The sequence below is a fragment of the Stenella coeruleoalba genome (genome assembly GCF_951394435.1).
Source record: "Stenella coeruleoalba genome assembly, chromosome: 16".
Lineage (NCBI taxonomy): Eukaryota > Metazoa > Chordata > Mammalia > Artiodactyla > Delphinidae > Stenella > Stenella coeruleoalba.
Window position 1 is genome coordinate 36,694,502 of NC_137162.1, and position 6,219 is coordinate 36,700,720.

General features: G+C 40.2%; 1 protein-coding gene across 1 annotated transcript in view; it reads left to right on the top strand.

Annotated features, from left to right (window-relative positions):
- Positions 1 to 18: 18 nt before the first annotated feature.
- LIPA (lipase A, lysosomal acid type) overlaps positions 19 to 6,219 on the top strand; it is a gene marked incomplete at its 3' end in the record, with an annotated part of 104,174 nt that continues 97,973 nt past the window's right edge. The window contains exon 1 of the mRNA XM_079900366.1: positions 19 to 149. The remainder of the gene's footprint in view (positions 150 to 6,219) is intronic.

The following is a 6,219-nucleotide window of genomic DNA, read 5'->3' on the forward strand; positions in this document are numbered from 1 at the left end:
GCTTTGTTCAAGGCAGGACCCGAGCGGGAAGAGGAAACTAGAAAGTGAATCTGATCCCCGACTAGGCGGAGTCCAGCCCCGGAAAACAGAAACTTCTGGAAGAGCTAGTTGAGTGGGCCCCGGAGCCGGCTGAGGAGTCTCAGTGAGAGGTTTGCGCAGCGCGGGGTCGTTCGGGGTGGAATTTACAGCTGGGCCTCGAGACTTCGGTATTGGCTCTCACCTATCTCGCTGAGGCCACTTGCCTCAAGATTAGCTTTCTTGGGGGTGGTTGTTTGTTGTTGTTGTTGTTTTAACTAAAATGACAGGAGATTGCTCAGCGTTATTTTGGTTGGGTGGAGGCGATGCTCTTTACAGCTTTCTGCGTCCTAGGCTGGAACTCAAGTCTTGATTCAGCCAACACAGGTGCAGTGCCGTGCACTTGTGCCATGATTTCCATTGGGTAAATCTAGAGAAACTTGGGGGCCAAAATGTGTATACATTCAACATTTTGGTAGCTATTGCCGAATAGCTTTGAAAAGATGTTTATACACCCCCCACCCACAATTGTATGAAAGTTCCCTTGCCTTCCATGCCCTTGCCAACCGAGCTTCCTATAATAAGGTCCCAATAAAGATGAGGTGGTATTAGGAATCTAAGCAGAAAATAGCGAACGCCAATACACTAAAAATTTTGTCCCCTTCGAATTCAATCATTCATTTCTTCAACAAGTTTTATTAAATAACTCCTAAGAGCCAGACATTGCTGAAGGCCCTGTCAAGATAGCTGGGAATAAAAGAGGCAAGGGGCAAGCCCTACCCCGTTCACCGTCTTCTGCATTTTGTTCCTGGTTGTGCACAGAGAGGGGAGATAATTCTCAAACTTTGAGAAAACGTGTTCATCATCGAAACGTTTCAAAGGCACCAGCTTATCACTTTTATACCATCCTAGTCACTTTGCTTTCAAATGAATGGGCAGTGATGTACAGTTTTTACTATGTGGTCACTAGTTTTAAAAGTGCTGACTTTTTCATTCAGTTTTGCTGGAAAAAGGGGCCTGTAGATAAACTCAGTTCTTGCTTCCCCAGAATCACGGCAAACATGGCTAACAGTGTAGGCACAGAAGTGTAGTTAGTTGTGCGTTTGTGATTTTATTGCTCTCCTATTTGTTTGGAGATAATTTTTAGTGTGAGAGGTAAAGATAAAGAACATATAAAACATTTTTTGTTAGGTGGTGCTATGGAGAAAAAGCAGAGAGAAGGTTGGAGTGCAAAGTGTTTTGCTGTTATAAATACCTTGGTGAGGGAAGGTTTCACTGAGAACGTGACAGTTGAGCAAAGATCTGAAGGGGGTGAACGAATGAGCACTGTAGATATGGGGCTAAGGAAGAGTGTTCCAGGCTGGGGGAACGGTAAGTGCAAGGCCTGGAGGTGCAAGCATACTTGGCAAGCGCAGATGGTGTGGTTGGAGTGCAGAGAGTAGGGAAAACGTCCTAAGAAATGAGGCCGGAGCGGTAATGTGGATGCAGTGGGTGTGTAGTCTGTTGTAATGTTTAAGTGGGAAGCCACATTTTAGAAAAAGTACTGAATGGTTTATTTGGAGGTAGAAAAATAAGCCCAGAATTTCCTCCTTCCTAAGGATGTAGAACATTTAATAGAGCTCTGTTTGAAAAAATTTCCAGTGCGTAGGTAGTGTTTTTTCTTCCTTGTTCGTACTCCTTTCCTTTCCTTTCTTTTAGCTGTATCTGGGCCAAGAGATAGTCTTTGCTTATTAAGGTTTGCGTGGACAGCAACTAAACAATCAATGATAAAAACCAAAAGGGAAAAAAGGATCCTGGTTATCATCTTATATTGTTTAGGAATTCAAATTCAGAAAGACAAAAACCATCTATAAAAATTTTAAAGGAATATACACTTTCACGATTGGGAAGAAGCAAAGACCCGACTGTTGAGTAGGTGTTGAACATGCTGAAAGTACTGGATGGAATTTGAATCTCAGTCTTTTTTTCACAGACTGTTGGATTGGGTGGATTCTTGGGAAAATTAATCGTGTATTACCTTCTGAATTTATTCTCATCAACCTGTGAAACACAGCAACTAGAGAAAAAGAGAAATAGAACATGAAACATGGCAGCTGATCAAAAATCTGCTTGGGAAACTGAAACTTAAGTAATAACTCTTCCAAGAAATAGATATAAGCCAGAGTTTCTCAACCTTGACACTATTGACAGTTTAGGATGTTTAAGCAGCAATCTTACATCTCTCCACTAGATGTCAGTAGCACCCTGCAGTTGTGACAAATGAAATTGTCTCCATATAATGCCAAATCCAACTTTTTTTGTTTTTTGTTTTTGTCCCGAGGGGCAAAATCCTCCTCTTCCCTCTTCCTCACAGTTGAGAATCATGTAAGTAATACCCTCATGTATATACCTAATTTATTTGAATTAGTCTTCCAGCACAGCCCGAAAGAAAGAGGAGGTGGACTTTAGGTAGGAGAGGGAAAGTGGATACAGATGAAGGGAAGTTGGGGGTGATACTGGAGTTCAAGAGATGGCCTGGGTGAGAGGATTGATATCCAGGGGAATGGCAGTAAAGGCCTACTCCCTTCAGCATGAGCTTCAAAGTGGAGGTGCCTGTATCACATTTGGTCTGGCTGGGGACAAGATACAGAGCTATGGACACAGACTGAGGGTGGGCAGTTCAAGCTGGGGCAGGCTGTAGGGTAGAGGCTTTTAGTCCCAATGCAGTTCCAGCTCTAGCAGCATCGTGAGAATGGAGACATTGGTGGCCAGGATGATCCTCAAGGAGGCAGAGCCAGTGGTGGTGGGTAGACAGCAGTTAGCAAGGACTTGGGCTGGGGCACCTATAATAGTAGTGAATGGCAGGAGGTATGGCTTGGCTTGATTCAGGGTACATGAGAGACCCCCGCTGGGCACCTGGGGGGAACTCTAAATAAGGACACCGACTGAGGTTCTGTCAGTCATTTCCATGGGAGTAACAAGCTCCTGAAATTCAGCTGTCAATCTAAAGCCATCAGTTACCGCTTGGTAATCCCTGGATATATTCATTTGTAAGCTTGGCAATAGTATCTTTAGTACCAAAGAGCATCTGTTTTCCTGGATTTGCTGCTTGTTGTTTTCCTCTGCAAACATCCAGGCTGTCACACATTTTAGTTTTACTGAGCTCCGGGAAGTGCAGAGATCTCTTCCAGAGTTGGGAAGGATGGGAGAGAGAGGTGGTATTAGGTTATAAGTTATACACACTTAAGTAAATGTGATCTCTGAAGGTTGTCAAACACATCTCACACAAACACCTTACATAATCCAGAGATTTATTTTACTTTATTTATTTTATTTTATTTTATTTATTTTACTTTATTTTATTTTAATTTATTTTATTTTATTTTTAATTTATTATTTAATTTTTAATTTATTTATTTTATTTTTAATTTATTTAATTATTTATTTTAATTTATTTTATTTTAATTTATTTTAATGAGCTCTGCTTTCTGGGTACAAACGATGTATAACAATACCTGGGAAAAACTGCCTAGTTGAGAATTGACCACTTATCCAATAATTATTTACTTTTAATATTTCTGACTCGGGGAGTTGGCAGTGAGTCAGACTTATTCTAGTACCTTACAGCCTCCTCCCACCAACACAAGCACTTTAAGTTATGTTTTTGTTAATCTAATAAATCTCTTGTTTTAGTGATAAGGAAATTGTGAAGATTGCTATGTAACTTCTATGTAACTCTGATGCCTGCCCCTCAATGATATAAATTTTGCTCACTTCATTTCCTATAGAATTTCAGTAGAAATCCAAAGCCTTGCCCAATATTTCTGGGAATCCCCTGGGGACTTGTATTTTCTGTGGATTAGGGGTCCGCACCAGGAAATACAGGCAGCCTCCAGAATCTGGAAAAGGTACCAAAAGAATTGTCCCCTAGAGCCTCTGGAGGGAATTTGTGCCAACACCTTGATTTCAGGCCAATGAAACCAATTTCAGACTTCTCATCTCTAGAACCGTAAGATAATAAATTAGTGTGGTTTTAAGCCACCAAGTTTGTGGTAATTTATTAGAGCCATGACAGGAAATTAATACATCCTCCCCCCCAGACACACACAAGAATGAAAAAACAATAACATTGCTTCCTTAATTTTCCTTTTAAAAACATTATTTGTTGTGCATTGTCTATCAATAAAATGTCATAATCAAAGATGATTGCTACAGACGGTCTCTTAGATCCTTTAGCATCCTTTTAATATTTCTTTTTTCTTTTTTTTAACATCTTTATTGTTAAAGAGTATAATTGCTTATTGCTTATTGTTAAAGAGTATAATTGCTTTACAATGGTGTGTTAGTTTCTGCTTTATAACAAAGTGAATCAGCTATACATATACATATATCCCCATATCTCTTCCCTCTTGTGTCTCCCTCACTCCCACCCGCCCTCCCTATCCCACCCCTCTAGGTGGTCACAAAGCACCGAGCTGATCTCCCTGTGCCATGCAACTGCTTCCCACTAGCTATCTGTTTTACATTTGGTAGTGTATATATGTCAGTGCTACTCTCTCACTTCGTCCCAGCTTACCCTTCCCCCTCCCCATGTCCTCAGGTCCATTCTCTACATCTGAGTCTTTATTCCTGTCCTGCCCCTAGGTTCTTCAGAACCATTTTTTTGTTTTAGATTCCATATATATGTGTTAGAATTGGTATTTGTTTTTCTCTTTCTGACTTACTTCACTCTGTATGACAGACTCTAGGTCCATCCGCCTCACTACAAATAACTCAATTTCATTTCTTTTTATGGCTTAGTAATATTCCATTGTGTATATGTGCCACATCTTCTTTATCCATTCATCTGTCGACGGACACTTAGGTTGCTTGCATGTCCTGGCGCTTGTAAATAGACCTGCAATGAACATTGGGGTGCATGTGTCTTTGAATTACGGTTTTCTCTGAGTATATGCCCAGTAGTGTGATTCCTGGGTCATATGGTAGTTCTATTTTTAGTTTTTTAAGGAAACTCCACACTGTTCTCCATAGTGGCTGTATCAATTTACATTCCCACCAACAGTGCAAGAGGGTTCCCCTTTCTCCACACCCTCTCCAGCATTTATTGTTTGTAGATTTTTTGATGATGGCCATTCTGACGGGCGTGAGGTGATACCTTACTGCAGTTTTGATTTGCATTTCTCTAATGATCAGTGATGTTGAGCATCCTTTCATGTGTTTGTTGGTAATCTGTATATCTTCTTTGGAGAAAGGTCAATACCAGCAAATGACTGAATCAATAACACTTCAAACAAAATGGCATAAAACAAGAGAAACTACTTGGCACAGTTTGACAATGAATTAAATTTCAAACATCTTCATGGGGAAAGCTGACCTTTAATTGACTGTGTATTTGTTTTACTGTCTTTCTCACTAGATTGTAAGCTGCATGAGGTTTGGGGAAAATGTCTGCTTTGTTTCACTGAAGGGTAGCAGAATATGCCACCCCCAAATATGCCACCTTGCCATAGGATTATTTTGAGCTAAAGGCAGTTGAAAAGAAGCAGATATAAGGAAAGCTCTCTGCTCTCCCCCGTCTTCCTGAAAAAAATGTCTCTCCTCCTCTACCGGGAAGGAGAGAAGTTGATCACCTGAGACAACTCTAGTCCCTAATCAACCCAGAGACACAAACAGAAAAATATACATAACAAACCTTATAAGCAGGCTATTATCTTCCATTAGTTTCCCTCGTATATTTGCCTTCCTATAATTTGCCACTTAGAAACTAAAGTTCTTTGCCTTTGCCTTATCACTTCTCTAAAAATGTATTGTTTGTTTGTTAGGATGCTATGTAAACCCACCCCTTTGAATTACTCATCACTGGGTACTCCCCTGGGTATGCCCAATGCGTGTGTTAATAAACTTGTTTGTTTTTCTCTTGTTAATCTGTCTTTTTTCAGTTTAAGGCCCAAGCCAATGAACTTAAGATGGGTACAGGAAAAAGAATTTTCCCTCCCCTACATCACCATAGTATTTTTGGTATCTAGCACTGAAAACTATTTATTGATAAAATGAATGAATTGAACATTTTATTTTACGTAAGTCCAGTGGGTTTTTTTTTAATAGATCTTTATTGGAGTATAATTGCTTCACAATACTGTGTTAGTTTCTGTTGTACACCAAAGTGAATCAGCCATATGCATACACATGTCCCCATATCCCCTCCCTCTTGAGCCTCCCTCCCAT